The following is a 23296-nucleotide window of genomic DNA, read 5'->3' as shown; positions in this document are numbered from 1 at the left end:
CATCAACTCCCGATCCTCAAATAAAAGAAGCTGCATACCCAAATACAGAGGTGGAGAAGGCTCGTTTTTAGGCACTTCAACAATGGGTACAAAACGAACAAGCTCAATTTGAGGCTGAGAAACAAGCTCAAGACCCAATCCATGACTTGGCCCCACAAAGTATTGATACTATACTTGAGCCTTTGTTCCAACAATAGACTCCACAACATAATGTACCACCACATCAACTTGAAGGAGCTACACTCTCTAGCATCCTGAGTTGCCTTGTGTCAATTCCCATCGGAATCCTCCTACCGAATTGTCCAAATCTCCGGGAGAGTTTCAAAGGATGGATTGAACTCGCAAATCCCCCTCCACCTATGAATGACATCAAAGATATCCCTGTGTGATTGGGTGAGAGAGATGACATATGCAACATTACTGTGCCTTTGATCCACAAGGCATATAATGAAGTCCAAGACATAGTGGATGGTGGAGCAGGTGTAAATGTCCTATCAAAGGAGCTCTACGAAGAATGGGGTCTCCCACCAATGCAAAAGGCTAATTTCAACATATGCCTTGCCGATGATTCATGGGATAAACCCTTGGGAATAGTGAATGGTGTGTCCACAAAGATCGCAGGAGTATCTTGGATCTCCCCAAAAAATCCTATCAAATCTTACTGGGACATCCTTGGTTACGAGAAGCATCAGTCCTCCATGATTGGGGAACTGATAGACTGACAATCCAGAATTGTGACACTACAGTCAGGGTGAATGTGGGGACAGGAGCTATTAAACCAATTGTGCTTAGAGCATTAGATGAAACATCTTCAACAACAATCTCAAGCAAATCAGCTCCCTTGCAACAACATTTCATAGCAGGTGACTCACAAAGCAATGTCAATAATTGGATACAAACCATGGGAACCATTGACAATTGCCATTCGTTAGACCCCATCTTCTCATAGATAGATGCTAAGGTGCTACAAGTAGATCCTCCACCCCCACATGAAGAACCAATCGGTCTAGAGATGCCATTCTTTATGGTTGACCTCGAGTGGGATAGTGAACCTGAAGAAGGTACCCATACCAATGATGACTCAAATTTTCCTTGGGACCTTGAAACAAAGGCTGCGAATGCTGCAATTGAAGGTCAAATCTTTGATAATGACATAGCCATTTTGCATGCCCTAATGGCAGTCAAGCTCCCAAAAGTTGAACCTCCAAAGTTGGATAACAACAGAAGATCCTACAAGAAAGCTGGAGGAGGAAATTGTAGAAAAGCCAAGTTCGAACGAGTCCAATCAAGGATCATCGAATTGTACCTTTCAAAGTTAGCTCCCTCAAAATTAGAATCATTGCCACTTGAATGGTTCCCTATGGGACTGGAAGGAGTATGCATAGCAAATGAACCCTTGCTTGGAAACACCTTACCAGTGGAAAAGTTACCCCATAGTTCCCAATGTAAGAAGTTTCGGAAATATAAGCCACATGTGCGAATGAAGCTCGATCAAGAGACTTCAAAAAAAGAAAATCAAGAAGAGCCTAACAAATTAATAAATGCAACTATGCCACCCAGTACACATGACACATCTGAGGCTAGTTCAACCACATTAGAGGCCGATCTTTGAGAAGTGCCAAAATAATTCAAGAATTACACAAGTGGTAGTGCACCAATAGCAATGCTAAGACCACTAAGAGAATTCAAAGTTCAAGAAACTGATAGCATTAGAGAAACTCCAATCTATGAGGGACCGACAAAAACACACACAATAAACCTCACTTAGTCCTGTTATACAATGCCAAAGTACACAAGGAAAATTTGAAGTATCTAGGTCAAGGACCCTACCGAGTACGAAAGATGAATCCCATCAGAGCTGTGCTGCTAAAAACATTGGATGGAGTCCAATTCAACACAACAATAAATGGGAGCCGACTAAAGCGCTACTACATCAACACGCAAGCCATCCTTGACAAAAACGAAGATTTGGGAAACCAAGTCTTCCTTAGTTAGGATTAGATTGTATCGTGAGCACTCACTTGCATATGTACATCTTTGCACATATAGGTAGCATCAATCGATTTTAACCTAGGGCTCAGAAGTGATGACCGAGTTCTAGCTACCCTATGAAAATCCTAGCAAAAAAAAAAAGAAAAAAGCATATAGTTAGTCCCTACCTAGCTACTAGGTCACATGCACACACACGCTTTCACTTAGACACATAGATGATTGCATGAATAATTATATCACACACTTTCATTCCACACTCTCAAAGCATGTATAAAAATAAGATCTCTCTCTCACACACACACATAGAAAGTTCATACCAGCATGCCAATCAATGTAATGATCAATGGTACACTACATGCACATGGATGCAGGCTCAGCAAAGATGCTGCCACTAAAGAGGATGTGCCAAAAGAGCCGACCGCCTCAACCACGAGACCCCCTCCACAGTTCGCAGCCATCTACGTCCTCTCAACCAGGGCGATCAAAGGCATTCGTGGTCCAGAGCAATAGCTCCGACGAAGATTCAGTGCATGACCAAGCAGAACAAATGCCACCCCAATCACCACCGGCCTACACAACCATTGACAGGGCCCATTCACTGGAACTTGTTTGGCCACCCACATTGACTTATGCTCTTTCCCGCGAAGCAACATCTTACTCAGAGCAACAGGATCTAGGCAATTTGCATGAGAGCCTCAAATCCTTGGAGGACAATCCTACCTGACCACATACATCAAGGACTTTCTCCATTCTTACTACTCCAACAATGCAAAGGTTGGCAAGTATGGTACAATCACTATACAGCAGAGCCCACTCAACATTATCCTTGATAGTATAGTCATTCAAAGGGCTTTCTCACTGCCAACACAAGGTGACAAATACCCTAAATGGCTTGCTGATGCAAGGTTTCTCGAAGTACAGTCTCTCCTCACCAAGGGCACACTGATCTATAGAGACAACATATTTCTTTGCACAATCCGTGACCATCACCTCAAGGAAGCAGCACAATTCTGTCCACAATCTTGGGGGTAAAGTGCGGCAAGAATCGCTTACTTCCACTCTCCACATTTGTTGTACTGAGTAGGAAGCTAAAACAAGACTGGGTCCAGCACTTCGTCATCTTCTTTACAAAGAAACTAGATGGTTCTTTAGGCCAAAAATGTAAAATTCCACACTTATTGGCTATAATCATAAAAAAAGAACTACAAGAAAGAGAAATGACTCTGCCACAGTCACCAAAACCAATTGAGGAGTTGGACATACCCTTCTCACTAGTATGGGAGCCATCACCAACTTCTCCTACTATCACATAGATAAGTGCAGATGCCTTAGTAGAAATACCTATTTTGGAGGTCGGGATTGCGAAATTGCCCCACGAGATGCTACAACCCGGTGCACAACTGCAACCAATATGTCTCCACCAACAGTAGCAACTAGAGTTCGAGACAAGATCAGCACCCAAACCTGAGGAAAGATCGGCACCAGAGCCTAAGGCTACATCAGCACTTGAACCACCCATTGACGCCATGCTAGTTGATGAGCCATAAGGGGAGCTAGTGCCAGATCAACAGTATGACTATTGTACACAAGGGACTAAAATGCCATTGGAACAACCTCTCCCAAGTGCTACAAAATCATCGGGATGGCCACATGCTTAGGGGGGTCACTATGTATAAACCCTCTATATCACGTGCATTCAAGGTCTATTTAGAAAATCCCTTATTTGTAAATTCTTTACTAATAAAATTTACCCTTTTTCTATACAAATCTGTAACTTTTTTCCAAAATTGTTTTAAATACTCCCTTATGTAAATTAACTTCTGTAATATTCAGCAATTAAAAATATTCTTTTGTTGAACTCACGTGAGAGGGTTACATATGATGAGTGACCCCCCCGAGGCTATATGGGCACCACTTGTATCAGCAATATCACTAGACCTCATCACCATCTATCATTCTCCAACATCAAGCTAGCCAAATGATCCAAATGTCAGAACTATTCACTAGCTTGGCCAAGGAAGAATATGCAAGAGAATTGGAAAGGCACACTGCATCAGAAATCGAAGACCAATTCTAGGCAATCACCATAGAGGTCAAGGCACTTTAGGCATAGATAGATGAGGAGGTAGAAGAAGTGCACATGAACCAAGCTCTCCAAGCTCAAGAGAAGGTAGTAAGGGATGTGACCTCCAACCTCCACCAAAGTCAAACATAGTTGACTGTAGCAGTAGAAGCAATGGCAATCCTACAGACCTCCTATAACTCCTTGACATCTGCACATGCACAACAGAAGAAGGTAGTGGCCCAAGCTCGACTCACTCTAGTTCACAAAGAAGAATAGCTCCAAGATTACAAAGACAAGCTTGAAAACATGTAACAACCTTTGGCAATATGTGCCTTCAGCATTGACGAGCTTACAACAGAATGCAGAATCTTAAGAGACCAACTTGCTACCGTCCAAGAGGCCAGCACTTCATAAGCACAAGTCTTGGACCAATGGTCCAATACCACCGAAGACATTCCTCAACAGGCAAAGGTCACCTTGCAAATGACAAATCTCAAGGAGGCATGCATTTTGAAGAGAGTGGGAGAGAAGGACGGAGTCTCACTTGTGACTTTCTCACATACACAATGGGGGAATACACACAAAGGTTGAGGCTGAAAATAGTTTTCCTTTTCTTAGTTGTGAAAGCCAAAAGAACTCTCTAAGTACAAAAGGAATAGGTGAACCCTATATGTGGGTCTCAAACCAAACTCAGCTAACTAAGGTGGCATACTAACTAAGCCACTAACTAGAGTACATAAGGATAGTTGTCATCCAGCTATTATTCATGGGCGGTGTACCAACTGCATTTGCGACTAACAAGTCGGTGACATAAATGCACAATGGTCACCCTGGCATATCATGAGTGGAGCTCGATATCTCAACACTCCCCCTCGAGCTTAATCCCAATTCCTGCACACCAAGCAGGTCTCTGAATTTATGCAGCTTCTCTGCACCCAATGCCTTCGTGAATATGTCAGCTACCTGATCCTCTGTGCTAACATAAACTAGATCAATAGAACCTACTAGAACCTTCTCCCACACATAGTGATAATGCACCTTAATATGCTTTGTTCTAGCATGATAGAGTGGGTTATTTGCCAAGTGTATATTGCTCATGTTGTCACAATAAATGCAAAGTAGCTTATGCAACTAGGCTACCTAGCATGCAGCCATAGCTGCATCCCTGTACCCAGCCTATGTGCTTGACAAGGCAACTGTAGGCTATTTCTTGTTGCTCCAAGTGATTGCAACACTCCAAAAGAGAACAGATATCTCCTGGTAGATCATCTATCAGAAATACTACCACCCCAATCAGCATCAGTGTATTTATGCAACTGTATCTAAACCCCGGTCTCATAAAATAGTCCATACTGCAATGTGGACTTCACATACCTCAGTTTGCGTCTAGCCACATCCAAATGCAGTTTCCTCGGAGCCTGCATAAACTGACTTACCAACTAAATAGCATAGCTCAAATCTAGCCTGGTAATAGTCATATAAATCAAACTTCCTGCTATGCATCTATACATAGTAGGGTCTTCCAGAAGCTCACCTGCATCTGCGCTCAAGTTCACATTCTACTCCAAAGGAACTGAAATACGCTTGCAGCCTATCATCCCATATTTGGACAACATGTCCCATCCATACTGCCTCTGCAAGAGCCATATCCCACTTGTGGATCTAATCACCTCAATGCCCAAGAAGTAACGTAGCTCTCCCAAATCCTTCATCTCAAACTCTGCTTTAATAGCATTTTCACATGAAGGATATCTTCATCACTATCACCTGTGATGATCAAATCATCAACATAAATGACAAGTAGCATAATACCTTTATCTGTTTTTCTCACATAAAGTGAGAAATATGCCCTGGAAATCTGAAAGCCAATAGTGACAAAATACTGTCCTATCTTGTCAAACCATGCTCTAGGTGCTTGGTTCAAGCCATATAAGGCTTTCTTCAACCTGCAAACAAACTCAGGATGAACAGCATGAACATAACCTGGTGGCTGCTCCATATAGACCTCTTCTTGCAAATCACCATGCAAGAAAGCATTCTTTACATCCATGTGATGTAAAGACCATCCCTTTGATGAAGCCATAGCAGTGACTGCTCTTACGGTTGCCATCCTTGCAACCAAATTGAATGTTTCTTCATAATCAATGCCATATGTCTGTGCATACCCCTTGACAACTAATCTTGCCTTGTATCTGTTCACAAAACCATCTGCATTGTGCTTCACCTTATAAACCCACTTGCAGCCAATTGCAGTCTTGTCTTTAGGCAAACGCACCAATTCCCATGTAGCATTTGCTTCCATGGCATCCACTTCTTCATCCATGAATTTCTCCCACTTTTCTTTTTCCATGGCTTGCTCAAAAGAAGTGGGTTTTGGTTCATGTATCACTTTGACCATATAGGCATAGTGAATGGCTATAAATCCATCATATTTTACCCTTCCACAGGATACCTAGCTCTGGTAGATTTATGCAAAATAGGCTCACTACTAGGTGCTGTTCTGAGCCACTAGATTCACCATCCACATAAGAGCGACCTACATTCACATCAACCATGGGCTGATCTACTTTCTCTTTTCCTTTTCATGATACTTGCATACCACTATCTGCATTGCTTTGAGGAGATCCTCCTGATCTAATCTGCCTATCCATGGCAAAGTATGTGAACCACTGCTAGAGGACACTATAGGTCCACTAATATTTTGTGATTTCTGCTGTGAATTCTGTGTAGCATTACCATTTTGTGCATCTACATCATCAATCACATTTACTAGTTTATACCAACTGCTCATCTCATAAAAAACATCTCTACTCACTGTAAACTTATGAGTAGAAGGGTTATAGCATCTATACCCTTTTTGCTGTAGAGAATAACCAATAAAGATGCACTTCTTAGCTTTTGGATCCAACTTGGATCCCAACTCATTTGGCACATGAACATAGGTGATGCAACCAGAAACTTTCAAATGAGAAAGATCTGGTTTCCTACTAGTATACCTCTCCTCTAGGGTCATGCCATGTATTGCTATAATGGGAGTCCTGTTTATTATGTAGACTGCTGTAGCAAGTGCTTCAGCCCAATAATAATTTGGCAGCAATTTTTCATTAACCATGTCATGAGATACATCTCCAATATGCCTGTTTTCCTTTCTACAAGTCCATTTTGTTGTGGGGTATGACTGCATGAATTTTGTTGCTTTATGCCATGCTCCTGCAAGAAACTTGCAAACTCATTTGAGAGGTACTCTCCCCCTCCATCTGACCTTAGGATTTTTATTTGCAGGCCTATTTCTTTTGCAACCATAGCTTTAAAAGCTTTAAAATGCCCAAACACTTCATTTTTCTTTTTCATAAAATACACCCAAACTTTTCTGTTGTAGTCATCAATAAAAGTGACAAAATAATGACAGCCTCCAATAGATGCAGCTTTAGTAGTCCACACATCAGAGTGGATTAATTCCAATGGCCTCTTACTCTCTTGAACATGTCTAGGAAATGGTTTCCTTGCGTGTTTTCCAAATTGACAGGCTTCACATACCTTATGCATTTCTACAACCTTGAACTTAGGCAATCCTGCAACAATATTTTGGGCTTGCATTAATTTAAGTCGCTATACATTAACATGACCAATGAGTTTATGCCAGATATCAATATGTGCAACTACATTGGTCCCATGTGCAAACATTGCTGCACTCACTTCAGGCATGTCTGCATCCAATGTAAACATCCTACCCTTCTTCTTCCCTTTTGCTATCAAGTGACCTTTATTTTTTATATCCTCAACAAAGCATCCATAAGGATTAAATCTGACCTGCAAGCCTTGCTCAACCATTTGACCAACAAAAACCAGGTTCTTGGTGATATTCAGGACATGAAATACATTAGACAGGTATTTCTTTTTTCCATCCTACATAGACAAAGGAATTTTACCAATCTGCACAATAGGATGTGAAGTATCATCACTAGTCTTCACAAATCTTAGTCTCTCCATTTTCCGTGCATCCTGCATCCATTCTGCATGACTTGTCATGTGGTTTGACACACCTCAATCAATATACCACACATCATTGCTTTCTTCTGCACTTTTCACAGAATTGGTCATGTGCTGCACCATAAACAGATGCTCATTTCTGTCATCACCCTGTGTACTAGAGGATGCATAATGGCCTTGCTGCAATTTTCCAGTCATGATGTCAGTCTGCTTTTTATAGCAGTCTTTAACCATATAACCCATTTTACCATAGTAGTAGCATTCAACATTGTTGTTTGCATTTTGGCCTCTCTGCCATCCACCATGACCTCTTTGGCTGCCCCTGCCTCTAAAGTTACCACGTCCTCCTCCATAGGACTGGTTTTCTTGAATTTGCTACATATTTTGATTTTTGCCACGGCCTCCAAATCGGCTTGCTCTACCTCTGCCTCTACCTCTTCTAGCATGTGAGTAGAAGATAGCTGCTTTTGAGGTTCCTCATGAAGAAGATACACCACCATTTCTCTGCTCTTCAGAAATTAGAAGAGCAATCAACTCCTCAAAATCAAGAAAATTCTCACAGATGGCAGTGGATGTGCGGAATTGTGCATAATCCTTTCCTATACCATTTAAGGTCATAGAAACTAAATCATCATCTTCCCCTAGTGACCCAATAGAAGCAAGTGCATCTGCAATCTTCTTCACCTTCATAAGGTAGTCATTGATGCTCATATTTTCTCTCTGCACATTTTGCAACTCTTGCTTGAGCTGCATTTTCCTGGCTTGCGTATTTGTGCTATACATTTTTGTCAAAGTATCCCATGCCTCCTGCAGCATGCTTGCATCTTGAATATGCACAATCATAGAATCTGAAATACTGATAAACAGCTAGTACATAATTTTTTTGGCTCTCTCATGCCAGCCTTTAAATGCCTGCAACTCCTGTTGATTGGGAACATTGGGAATAACTGGTTCTTGTTTAGCTCCAGTAATGAACTCCCAATAGCCTTTTACCTTAAGGAAATTCACTGAAATTCCATGCTTGGAAGTTATTCTTGTCAAGCTTTTCAGTGACAATCTATGAAGGAGCATCAGACGGCATTATAGAACATTGCAAAATATTCATTCACTGCAAAAAAACACAACTTTTGCCTCGCAAATCAAGAAACAAACCAATGTGCTAGAGAAAAGCTTGGAGGATACCATTGTGTAAGTGGACTTGGAAGAGTAAAAAGAAATCTGGCATCCAAATGTTTGAGATGAATGCTTTCAATAATATTTATGTGGATGTAGAGAATTGTGAAGATAGTGGGAGAGAAGGAAGGAGTCTCACTTGTGGCTTTCTCACATACACAAAGGGGGAATACACACAAAGGTAGAGGATGAAAACAGTTATCCTCTTCTTAGTTGTGAAAGCCAAAAGAACTCTAGTACAAAGAAATCGAAGAACCCTATATGTGGGTCTCAACCAAACTCAGCTAACTAAGGTGGCATACTAACTAATCCATGAACTAGAGTACATAAGGATAGCTATCATCCAGCTATTATTCATGGGTGGTGTACCAACCACATCTGCAGCTAACAAGTCAGTGACATAAATGCACAACGGTCACCCTGGCATATCATGAGTGGAGCTCGATATCTCAACACTCCCCCTCGACGTCAATCCCAATTCATGCACACCAAGCAGGTCTCTGAACTTGCGCAGCTTCTCTGTGCCCAATGCCTTCATGAATATGTTAGCTACCTGATCCTCTGTGCTGACATAAACTAGATCAATAAGACCTAGTAAAACCTTCTCCTGCACATAGTGATAATGCACCTCAATGTGCTTTGTTCTAGCATGATAGATTGAATTATTTGCCAAGTGTATACTGCTCATGTTGTCACAATAAATGACAACTGGCCCATCTGTAGACTGATGCATATCATAAAGTAGCTTATGCAACCAAGCTACCTCACATGCAGCCATTGCTGCACCCCTGTACTCAGCCTCTGTGCTTGATAAGGCAACTATAGGTTGTTTCTTGCTGCTCCAAGTGACTGCAGCACTCCCAAAAGAGAACACATATCCACTAGTAGATCGTCTATCAGAAATACTACCAGCCCAATTAGCATCAGTGTATCCATGCAACTGTATCTGAACCCCAATCTCATAAAATAGTCCATACTGCAATGTGGACTTCACATACTTGAGTATGCATCGAGCCGCATCCAAATGCGGTTTTCTTGGAGTTTGCATAAACTGACTTACCAATCCAATAGCATAGCTCAAATCTGGCCTGATAATAGTCATATAAATCAAACTTCCTACTATGCGTTTGTACATAGTAGGGTCTTCCAGAAGCTCACTTGCATTTGCACTCAGCTTCACATTTTGCTCCAAAGGAACTGAAATAAGCTTATAGCCTGTCATCCCATATTTGGACAGCATGTCCAATCCATACTGCCTCTGTAAGAGCCGTATCCCACTTGGTGATCTAATCACCTCAATGCCCAAGAAATAACGCAGCTCTCCCAAATTCTTCATCTCAAACTTCTGCTTCAATAGCATTTTCACATGAAGGATATCTTCATCACTATCACCTGTGATGATCAAATCATCAACATAAATGACAAGCAGCATAATACCTTTTTCTGTTTTTCTCACATAAAGTGAGAAATCTGCCTTGGAAATATGAAAGTCAATAGTGACAAGATATTGTCCTATCTTGTTAGACCATGCTCTAGGTGCTTGCTTCAAGCCATACAAGGCTTTCTTCAACCTGCAAAAAAACTCAAGATGAACAGCATGTTGAGATATCGAGCTCCACTCGTGATATGCCAGGGTGACCGTTGTGTATTTATGTCACCGACTTGTTAGCTGCAGATGCGGTTGGTACACCGCCCATGAATAATAGTTGGATGACAGCTATCCTTATCTACTCTAGTTTGTGGCTCAGTTAGTATGCCACCTTAGTTAGCTGAGTTTGGTTTGAGACCCACATATAGGGTTCTTCTATTTCTTTGTACTAGAGTTCTTTTGGCTTACACAACTAAGAAGAGGAAAACTATTTTTAGCTTCCACCTTTGTGTGTATTCCCCCATTGTGTATGTGAGAAAGCCGCAAGTGAGACTCCTTCCCTCTCTCCCACTATCTTTACATGGTATCAGGGCCTGGTTCATGGTAAGGAGCTCAAGAAAGCAAACCAAGTTCGTGGTGTCTTGGTAAGACGACCAGTGTTGCTTTCATTTTTCGAGTTTGGAAGCAAATCTTTGCAAGTAGCACAACCAGAAGTGCAAGAGTGCACTGTCTCAGATTGAGACGCCCTTCATGGTGTGGCAAGAGGGCTATATATGCTACGGGGCCCGTTTTGAAGGCAGAAATTCTTTGCAGGCACTCACAAAAAGGCCCTATTTTTTGCTGTGCAACCACTGCTCTGTAGGTCGATGAAAAGTTGCTGCAGAAATTGCATCATCTGCCTATGCGCAAAGATATTAGGAGTTGTAGAATCATCCTTGTTTCCTGTTGATGCAAAACCGTCACTAGGAAGTGACTGTGTGGTCAAATACCACTTTCGTCAGTTTTGCAGATTTGCCCGTGTGAGGCAAAAGCTGTGTTTTTTGCAGTGACAGAATATTTTGCAGTGTTCTGTAATGGCGTCTGATTCTCTTTCACAGATTGTCACTGAAAAACTTGACAAGAACAACTTCCAGGCATGGAAGTTTAGAATGACGAATTTCCTTATGGGAAAAGGCTATTGGGAGTTCATTATAGGAAATGAAGAAGAACCAGTTCTTCCTAATGTTCCCAATCGATAGGAAATGCAGGCATTTAAAGGATGGCATGAGAGAGCCAGAAAAGTTATGTATTGGCTTTCTATCAGTATTTCGGATTCTATGATTGTGCATATTAGGGATGCAAGTATGCTGAAGGAGGCATGGGATACTTTGGCTAAAATGTACAGCACAAACACACAAGCCAAGAAAATGCAGCTCAAGCAGGAGTTGCACAATGTGCAGAGAGAAAATATGAGCATCAATGACTACCACATGAAGGTGAAGAAAATTACAGATGCACTTGCTTCCATTGGGTCGCTAGTGGAAGATGATGATCTAGTTTCTGTGACCTTGAATGGTCTAGGAAAGGATTATGCACACTTCCAGACGTCCATTGCAGTCCGTGAAAAATTTCCTGATTTTGAGGATTTGTTTGCTCTTCTAATTTCTGAAGAGCAGAGAAATGGTGGTGCATCTTCTTTAGGAGGAACTTCAAAAGAAATTGTCTTCTACTCAAATGCTGGAAGAGGTAGAGGCAAAGGTAGAGGAGGCCAATCCGGAGGTCGTGGTAGAAATCAGAATATGTAGCAAATTCAAGAAAACCAGTCCTATGGAGGAGGACGTGGTAACTCTAGAGGCAGGGGGAGCCAAAGAGGCCATGGTGGATGGTAGAGAGGCCAACAATGCTGAATGCTACATCTGTGGTAAAATGGGTCATATGGCTAAAGACTGCTACAAAAAGCAGAATGGCATTATGAATGGAAAATTGCAGCAAGGCAATTATGCATCTTCTAGTAGACAGGGTGATGACAGAAATGAGCATCTATTTATGGTGCAGCACATGACCAATTCTGTGACAAGTGCAGAAGAACGAAATGATGTGTGGTATGTTGACTCAAGTGCGTCAAACCACATGACAGGTCATGCAGAATGGATGTAGGATGCAAGGAAAATGGAAAAACTAGGATTTGTGGAGACTGGTGATGATAATGCACATCCTATTATGCAGATTGGTAAAATTTCTTTGTCTATGCAGGATGGGAAAAAGAAATACCTGTCTGATGTATTTCATTTCCTGAATATCACCAAGAACCTAGTTTCTATTGGTCAAATGGTTGAGCAGGGCTTGCAGGTCAGATTTAATCCTCATGGATGCTTTGTTGAGGATATGAAAAATAACGGTCGCTTGATAGCAAAAGGAAAGAAGAAGGGCAGGATGTTTACGTTGGATGTGGACATGTCTGAATTGAGTGCAGCAATGTTTGCACATGGGACTGGTGTAGTTGCAGATATTGATATCTGGCATAAGCGCATTGGTCATGTTAATGTACAGTGACTTATATCAATGCATGCCCAAAATATTGTTGCAGGATTGCCTAAATTCAAGGTTGCAGAAATGCATAAGTTATGTGAAGCCTGTCAATTTGGAAAACAAGCAAGGAAACCATTTCCTAGGCATGTTCAAGAGAGTAAGAAGCCATTGGAATTAATCCACTTTGATGTGTGGACTACTAAAGCTGCATCTATTGGAGGCTGTCATTATTTTGTCACTTTTATTGATAACTACAGCAGAAAAGTTTGGGTCCATTTTATGAAAAGGAAAAGTGAAGTGTTTGGGCATTTCAAAGCTTTTAAAGCTATGGTTGAAAAAGAAACAGGACTGCAAATAAAATGCCTAAGGTCAGATGGAGGGGGAGAGTACCTCTCAAATGAGTTCGCAAGGTTCCTACAGGAGCATGGCATAAAGTAGCAATATTCATGCAGTCATACCCCACAACAAAATGGACTTGCAGAAAGGAAAAACAGGCATATTGGAGAGGTATCTCGGGCCATGCTAAATGAAAAAGACCTACCAAATTATTATTGGGCTGAAGCTGTTGCTACAACAGTTTACATAATGAATAGGACTCCCACTGTAGCAATACATGGCATGATGCCAGAGGAGATGTATATTGGTAGGAAACCAGATATTTCTCATTTGAAAATTTTTGGTTGCATTGCCTATGTTCATGTGCCAGATGAGTTGAGGTCCAAGTTGGATCCAAAAGCTGAGAAGTGCATCTTTATTGGTTATTCTCTACAACAGAAAGGGTATAGATGCTATAACCCTTCTACTTGTAAGTTTACAGTGAGCAGAGATGTTGTTTTTGATGAAATGAGCAGCTAGTATAACCAGTAAATGTGATTGATGATGTAGATGCACAAAATGGTAATGCTGCACAAAATTCACAGCAGCAATCACAAAATATTAGTGGACCTGCAGTGTCCTCTAGCAGTGGTTCACATACTTCGCCATGGACAGGCAAATTGAGGTCAAGAGAATCTCCTCAAAGCAATGCAGATAGTGGTACACAGGTACCACAAAAAGGAAAAGAGAAGGTAGATCAGCCCATGTTTGATGTGAATGTAGGTCACTCTTATGTGGATGGTGAATCCAGTGGCTTAGAATAGAGCATTGATGATGAATTGGGTATTCCTTTTGTTGTTACACCTAGAGTAAGGAAGACTAGGGATGTTTTGAGAGCACCTGGAAGTGAGCCTATTTTGCGTAGGTCTACTAGAGCTAGATATCCTATGGATAGGCTGAAATATGATGGATTTACAGCCATTCACTATGCCTATATGGTCAAAGTGATACAGGAACCAGAATCCACTCCTTTTGAGCAAGCCATGGGAAAAGAAAAATGGGAGAAAGCCATGGATGAAGAAATGAATGCCTTGGAAGCAAATGCTACATGGGAATTGGTGCCTTTGCCTAAAGACAAGAATGCAATTGGCTGCAAGTGGGTTTATAAGGTGAAGCACAATGCAGGTGGTTCTGTGAACAGATACAAGGCAAGATTAGTTGTCAAGGGGTATGCACAGACATATGGCATTGATTATGAAGAAACATTCAGTCCAGTTGCAAGGATGGCAACCATAAGAGCAGCCATTACTATGGCTGCATCAAAGGGATGGTCTTTACATCAGATGGATGTAAAGAATTCCTTCTTGCATAGTGATTTGCAAGAAGAGGTCTTTATGGAGCAGCCACCAGGTTATGTTCATGCTGTTCATCCTGAGTTTGTTTGCAGGTTGAAGAAAGCCTTGCATGGCTTGAAGCAAGCACCTAGAGCATGGTCTAACAAGATAGGACAGTCTCTTGTCACTATTGGCTTTCAGATTTCCAAGGCAGATTTCTCACTTTATGTGAGAAAAACAGAGAAAGGTATTATGCTGCTTGTCATTTATGTTGATGATTTGATCATCACAGGTGATAGTGATGAAGATATCCTTCATGTGAAAATGCTATTGAAGCAAAAGTTTGAGATAAAGGATTTGGGAGAGCTGTGTTATTTCTTGGGAATTGAGGTGATAGGAAGTTTGATTTATATGACTATTACTAGGCTAGATTTGAGCTATGCTGTTGGATTGGTAAGTCAGTTTATGCAGGCTCCAAGGAAACTGCATTTGGCTACGGCTAGATGCATACTGAGGTATCTAAAGTCCACATTGTAGTATGGACTATTTTATGAGACTGGGGTTCAGATACAGTTGCACAGATACACTGATGTTGATTGGCTGGTGGTATTTCAGATAGATGATCTATCAGTGGATATATGCTCTCTTTTGGGAGTGCTGCAGTCACTTGGAGCAACAAGAAACAGCCTACAGTTGCCTTGTCGAGCACAGAGGTTGAGTATAGGGGTGCAGCAATGGCTGCATGTGAGGGAGCTTGGTTGCATAAGCTACTCTATGATATGCATCAGTCTATAGATGGGCCAGTTGTCATTTATGGTGAAAACATGAGCAGTATACAATTGGCAAATAACCCAGTCTATCATGCTAGAACAAAGCACATTGAGGTGCATTATCACTATGTGCGGGAGAAGGTTTTACTAGGTCTTATTGATCTAGTTTATGTCAGCACAAAGGATCAGGTAGCTGACATATTCACGAAGGCATTGGGCACAGAGAAGCTGCACAAGTTCAGAGACCTGCTTGGTGTGCAGGAATTGGGATTGAGCTCAAGGGGGAGTGTTGAGATATCGAGCTCCACTCGTGATATGCCAGGGCGACCGTTGTGCATTTATGTCACCGACTTGTTAGCTGCAGATGTGGTTGGTACACCGTCCATGAATAATAGCTGGATGATAGCTATCCTTATCTACTCTAGTTCGTGGCTCAGTTAGTATGCCACCTTAGTTAGCTGAGTTTGGTTTGAGACCCACATATAGGGTTCTTCTATTTCTTTGTACTAGAGTTCTTTTGGCTTACACAACTAAGAAGAGGAAAACTATTTTTAGCCTCTACCTTTGTGTGTATTCAACCATCGTGTATGTGAAAAAGCCGCAAGTGAGGCTCCTTCCCTCTCTCCCACTATCTTTACACAGCATGAACATAACCTAGTGGCTGCTCCATAAAGACATCTTCTTGCAAATCACCATGCAAGAAGGCATTCTTTACATCCCTTTGATGTAGTCATAGCAATGACTACTCTTACAGCTGCCATCCTTGCAACCGAACTGAATGTTTCTTCATAATCAATCCCATATGTTTGTCTAGGTGTAACAATAGAAGGAATACCCAACTCATCATCAATGCTCTATTCTGAGCCACTAGATTCACCATCCACATAAGAGTGACCTGCATTCACATCAAACATGGGTTGATCTACCTTCTCTTTTTCTTTTTGTGATACTTGCATACCACTATCTGCATTGCTTTGAGGAGATTCTCCTGATCTCAATCTACCTGTCCATGGCAAAGTATGTGAACCACTGCTAGAGGACACTATAGGTCCACAAATATTTTGTGATTGCTATTGTGAACTCTATGCAGCATTACCATTTTGTGTATCTACATCATCAATCACATTTACTGGTTTATACTAGCTGCTCATCTCATAAAAAACAACATCTTTGCTCACTGTAAACTTATGAGTAGAAGGGTTATAGCATCTATACCCTTTCTGCTGTAGAGAATAACCAATAAATAGGCACTTCTCAGCTTGGACCTCAACTCATCTGGCACATGAACATAGGCAATGCAACCAAAAATTTTCAAATGAGAAATATCTGGTTTCCTACCAGTATACATCTCCTCTGGCGTCATGCCATGTATTGCTACAGTGGGAGTCTTGTTCATTATGTAATCTGCTATAGCAACTGCTTTAACCCAATAATAATCTGGTAGGTCTTTTTCATTTAGCATGGCCCGAGATACCTCTCCAATATGCCTGTTTTTCCTTTCTGCAAGTCCATTTTGCTGTGGGGTATGACTGCATGAATATTGCTGCTTTATGCCATGCTCTTGCAGGGACCTTGCAAACTCATTTTAGAGGTACTCTCCCCCTCCATCTGACCTTCGGCATTTTATTTGCAGGCCTGTTTCTTTTTCAACCATAGCTTTAAAGCTTTGAAATTCCCAAACACTTCACTTTTCTTTTTCATAAAATACATCTAAACTTTTCTGCTATAGTCATCAATGAAGGTGACAAAATAATGACAGCCTCCAATAGATGCAGCTTTAGTATTCCACACATTAGAGTGGATTAATTCCAATGGCCTCTTACTTTCTTGAACATGTTTAGGAAATGGTTTCCTTGCCTGTTTTCCAAATGAATAGGCTTCACATACCTTATGCATTTCTGCAACCTTGAATTCAGGCAATCCTGCAACAATATTTTGGGCCGGCATTGATTTATGTCACTGTACATTAACATGACCAATGCGTTTATGCCAGATATTAATATACTACACTGGTCCCATGTGCAAACATTGCTACACTCAATTTAGGCATGTCTGCATCCAACGTAAACATCCTGCACTTCTTCTTTCCTTTTGCTATCAAGCAACCATTATTTTTCATATCCTCAACAAAGCATCCATTGTTGGGATATCTCAAGGTGTATGCCTCAGGCACACCTTATGTTTCTATGTGTGAGTGCTAGAGGCACAGTTAGGTGCCCACAAGCACAGTTAGGTGGTGGAGAGCCACATAGGATGATTGAGTGAATCTAGGAGCAGATTGAGGAGATGATTGTGGAGCTTTGAGGTCATCAGTGATGTCAGTGACCTTGTATGAGGTGCCTACTTAAGGACCTCTCTTTTCTTCATTCTATAAGTAAGTATTCTGATTTTGTGTCAACTCTACTCTTTCCTTTCAGTGTTCCAACATGGTATCAGAGCCATTTGATCCCCTTTGAGCCCATTTTTGCCACATCATCATCATCATCTTCTTCTTCTTCTTCACCATCTCTCCCTCTTCTTCCAAAAATTTGCTTAAGCCTGTTCTCCTCCGATTCTCAGCCATTTCCCACGCCTTCCAACTGAAGATCCACCTAGTTGGGGCGAACTTTTGGCTGCAAGGAATCGACGAATCCTTGCTTCTGCTCGTTGCCATTATAGGAAGATCGTCGAAGTTCTCTGCTGCGTTTTCTCTGCACCTGCTCCTTCTTTGTCTAATTCCTTTCAGGGCAAGCTTCTCCATACCTAGAGCTACCTTGTGCTGAAATCTGAGCAGCAATGGCTGCATATTGAAGGAGAAAATAGAGAAAAACCAGTCGACTTTGTTGAAGAAGGAGAAGGCGACTTGACGCATATTTTCGCCTCTTCTTCCCAGAGGATCTACTGTGGTATACCAGCTTTCTTTTGCCTCAGAAATCCCCCTTTCTTTTGCTTTGAAGAGTGTGCTATGAGCCCTCCAAGTTCAGCTCTCTAGTTTTGATAGTTTTGACATGCTTTTGAAAATGATGCTACATAAAATGCTACTCTAGCATTTCTGGTCTTTTGAAGTTTTCAATAACTTCACTACAAGTGTTGCTTCAGTTTTGTTTTGACTTGCCAGACCTGGTTGTGATTGGAAAGTGTTTATTTCATCCACTTCTATGAAGCATGCAAAAAGAAGCATCATTGTTTGAAATCTAGTCACTACTATTTGCTACATCAAGTGCTCATATTTTGGAAGTCTCTCAGTTATTTTTGCCTTGTAAGAGAGATAGACACTACCCAATATCTGGGTTAGACCCTCTCATGGATACCTTATATAATCTTGAGAAGTTCAATGGAAAGGGCTTCCATACATGGCAAATGAAGGTGAAATTTGCATTGATGCGGGAGAACTTATGGGGACTTGTCAAACCTACTCCTATCGCTTCTTCTACGGCCTCCAATGCTGGACAATCTTCAACTCCGACATGACCGGCAAGGGATCCAGCAAGAGAAGAAAAAGCATATGGTATAATTGCTTTAGCTTTGGGTGATGATTACATACATCATATCTCTGACTTGGAGTCTCCTTCGGAAGCTTGACAGAAGCTAGACATGATTTTTGGTGCAAGCTCTCACATCTCTAAACTATCACTTAAAATCTCTTTCTTTGAATTAAAGATGGCAAGTGATACTACTTTAGCTGCTCATGTCAACTATATGCGGAGTCTTATGACTCAATTAGCTTCTATCAACTCTCCTATCACCCCTGATGATGCTATGGCAGTGTTACTTAAGAGTATGCCTGAAAGTTTTGATCACATTGTTAGCACTTTGAAGAATCTTCCCAATCCTAACCTTGAAGGCATTATCTCTGCTCTCCAAGAAGAAGAAAGGCATATGGAGCTAAGGAAAGGCAATGACACTGCTTATGTTATGAAATTCCAGAAGGGCAAGTATACTCCTTGCAATCACTGTGGAAAGACAAATCACCTTTCAAAGGACTGCTTCAAAGTTAATCCATGCAAGCACTGTGGCAAAAACAACCATAGTGAGAAGTTTTGCAGAGCCAAAGCAAAGATAGAAAATGCAAATCTACTTACAGTTAATGAGCCTCCACAAGATGAGGCATCCTTTGAAGATTATGCATTTTAAATCATCTCTATGTATGCTCCAGATCTCTCTTTTTATGTCAAGGTACTCAGCCTGGATAGTCCTCCAAAATGAATGAAAATAAACTATTGTGTTTTGTGTGTTTTGTAAACACCTCTGGTCACCTTATGATGTAGGCCATGTGTATGTTTTGTTCCATGGTACCTCCTGTAGACATTGTGTGCATGTACATGCAGGGGAGATAACCATTGGAAGGTCTGTTTGTATCCCTTTTTGTTTACCTTACACCCAAGGGAACCGTTGGCCTAGCCATAGATTTATCCTTGACCACCATGAGATGGCATGAGAAACTATGAGACTAGATGTATCCTTGACATAGCCTGAGGCATTTCGTTGAGGGGGGGTTTGTTGGGATATCTCAAGGTGTATGCCTCAGGCACACCTTATGTTTCTATGTGTGAGTGCTAGAGGCACAGTTAGGTGCCCACAAGCACAGTTAGGTGGTGGAGAGCCACATAGGATGATTGAGTGAATCTAGGAGCAGATTGAGGAGATGATTGTGGAGCTTTGAGGTCATCAGTGATGTCAGTGACCTTGTATGAGGTGCCTACTTAAGGACCTCTCTTTTCTTCATTCTATAAGCAAGTATGGATCCTAAGTGGGACCCCATTCTACCAATTCCATTGGAGCGAGTACACGTGTGTACTTTGCATGTTGAATTGCGTATACTTGATAAGTTACTCTATCTCGATCTAGTTTATGCTTGGAATTTGAGGCCATAGCAAGTATCTGCACAATGCATTGCAAAAGCTGAAGAACTACTCTCACTAATGGGACTTCTCAAAGGCAATGTGAAGCTTAAGCAGGACAAGAAACAATCAGGAAAGACACAAAATCTTCCTACTAAAGTGTCCATGGGCAGAGGAAAGGCAAGGAGGTTCTTGTCCAACCACAATGCTAATAAAGAAAAACATACATTGGCTCAAAGCGCCCTAGGTTGGGAGTACTGGAAAGCTCTTTGAGTGCACCACAAATCAAGCTTCACATCTGCAAATTGCTACTTTGAGAGCAAAACTGTGGACAAAGCTTGATGCATTTATAAAGTTGCTTAGAAAAGGTCAAACATATGAGCTTTATTATGAGAGATTCAAGATAGCATTGGGAGAATTCATATCACTGATGGTAGAAGCATGGGGGGAGTCACATTTTACACATTACATGGTAATCCTCCTTAGGTTGAAATTTTGTGCTTTAAACTTGAGTCAGTTTATGTTTCTAATACAATGTTTTTCTTTACAGCATATTCTTTACGCACATGCACCATGGTTTGTGGAGCAATGGGGCCCTCTGTCCATTTGGAATACTCAAGGAATGGAGAAATCACACTAGAGAGAAAAGGCAGCATACTTCAAGAATACAAGGCATGGGGGTGGTATCGCACGAAGCAATGCACTACACGAAATGTTAGATTGGTTTTATAGATGTCTAGAGGCCAAGACTCTCAAGCGTGATAAGGTAGAGGTCTCAAGTCTCGCAAAAGTGGTTCAACATGTCAAGAAGACGAGGAGATGTGCTGCTTGGGAGTCCTCAATAGGGAGCCAAGGGGTTGTGCTTTGGTTGCAATGTAAAGTCAGACAGGGGAGGCGTTGGGTCCTAAGAGAGCCCCAAATGTAAAATGTTTGATGAATAAAGTTACCACTACTTTGAGTCAATTATAGATTCCAAAATTCACAAATTTGTTTGAAAATTACAGAATTGCATGTGCGACATGGCAGGGCAGAGGGGTGAGTGGGTTAGGAGGGAGGGTAGTGAAGATTAAGTATTATCGAACTGGTAACAAAAGACTAGGGGGAGGGGGTGCGCTCAAAAAACCCTAATTTAAAAGAAAAAACCTAAAGTGCTTTAAAAAAGACTATAAAGCACTTCAAAACCCTAAAATCCCTCATTTCTATGGCATGAATTAAACAAACTGCTAGACCTGTTGGATGCCGTTTAGACGCTACCCGTTGTCCTCCTCACAACACCATGGCCTTTTAACACACTACAAGCCCTAGTGGCCAAGAGGGCAATGATCAGTAGGGATCTAAAGGTGGTTCTCATCATTAGGAGTCCAAGCAACGTGAGTCCCAACCATCCGACTCTCATGGGGGATCCTAGGGATCTCAAAACCATGAGGAATCCCAACATAATGAAGGATCTAAGCACGATTAGGGGTCCTCTCAAGCCTTCCACACAACTAACTGTGGAAGTAGAGAGGTCTCCCAAGAGGGGCAAAATAGTCTAGTCAATCCTGATCAACTGCCCCTCCCTCCTCCGTGGGGTCCTGGCATGGAGCATCTAGACCAACATGGGGAGCAAGAAAGGTAAAGAGAGGAGATGGAGAGATTACAGGGGCCACAACAAGAGGAAGTATTTGGCAGGCTCACAGATATAATGAACCTTGGCCCCAATCCTCCAACCAAGCAGACCGCACGAAAGAGCACCATCAACCCTCTGTGCCGCGATATTATTAGATATGAGGAGCCTCTAGTATGAGCTAAGCAAGATCCTCAGCCTACTGTCTCACAGCCTCATGAAAAGGAAAAGTAACCAAGGACAAAGCAGACCCCTAGGCACGACAAGCCACCTCGAAGGACCCACTAGACATAGGAAGAGGAGTTTGAAGAGGTGGTTGCAAGGGAGGAGAGGCGAAAGAAGTTCAAAGCAGACAAGCGGCCATGGAGCCATGTCTAGAGGCTAGTGGAGGGTCCCCTAAAGATTAAGACGCACAAAAAATCAGGTGTGAAGGCACTTTAGGAGATCCGCAAGTTCCAAACCATTGTGGACAATCTCATTCCCCATGCACCCTTCCATCATGTACGTGAAATAGCACAGTATTACAAGAGTGATGTGCATTTCACTTCAGGCACTATGGGAGCAATTCAAGAGGCAATGGAGCAGATGACAATAGGTCTTTTTAAAGATGCGAACTTATGTGCTATCCATGCCAAAAGAGTAACAGTGATGGACAAGGACCTTGCACTCGCCAAGTGTATTCACTCCGATCCCTCCCTTAGGCCCTAGATGTTGTTTAGGTTCATTTGGTGTAACCTGAATCATTTTGTATATCTCTACCCTTTGAGGCCAATGAATAAAAGATATTTTTATGTTCTATTACTGTTCCCATGTTATTATACATGTTAGGGGGTTTCCATTTTCCGAGCAAAAACCCCCGAGCGATGAACGGACAAAAGGTAGGAGGGGTCAAAATATATAGGCTCAAGTCATTTTTGGGGAGCAAAAAAATCCAAATTATTTCAAGGAATATGTAAGTAAATATGAAATACTAATAAATATATATAGATATAATATACCTTTATATAATATACATATATAATGTCCAAGTGGTGACTTATTTTATCACTTTCAAAAATCCTTTCTTTTCCTTTCACCATTGGTTGGATCATGAAATTTTGAGCAAATATCCTCTTTACAGTTCCTCAGGACGATCTAAGAAAATAATATAATACTTTTTTAACAGACCCTGTAAGTGTATTTTTTCAGAGGAATATGGTTTGAAGAGCTTGCACCAACCCTATTTCATCGGCGGAATACCTTGGAGAGCCTATGCAGAAGGGGTCATAGCTTTTGCTCCTTATCTCAGATTGAGGAGCTGTAAAAAGGAAAAATGTTCAAAATTTCATGAGCTATGCAAAGATAGGCTTAAAAT

Source organism: Dipteris shenzhenensis, chromosome 23, assembly GCF_047967505.1.
Source record: "Dipteris shenzhenensis isolate YYH24624 ecotype China chromosome 23, Dip_SZ_1.0, whole genome shotgun sequence".
Lineage (NCBI taxonomy): Eukaryota > Viridiplantae > Streptophyta > Polypodiopsida > Gleicheniales > Dipteridaceae > Dipteris > Dipteris shenzhenensis.
Note: the sequence above shows the minus strand (reverse complement) of the source record.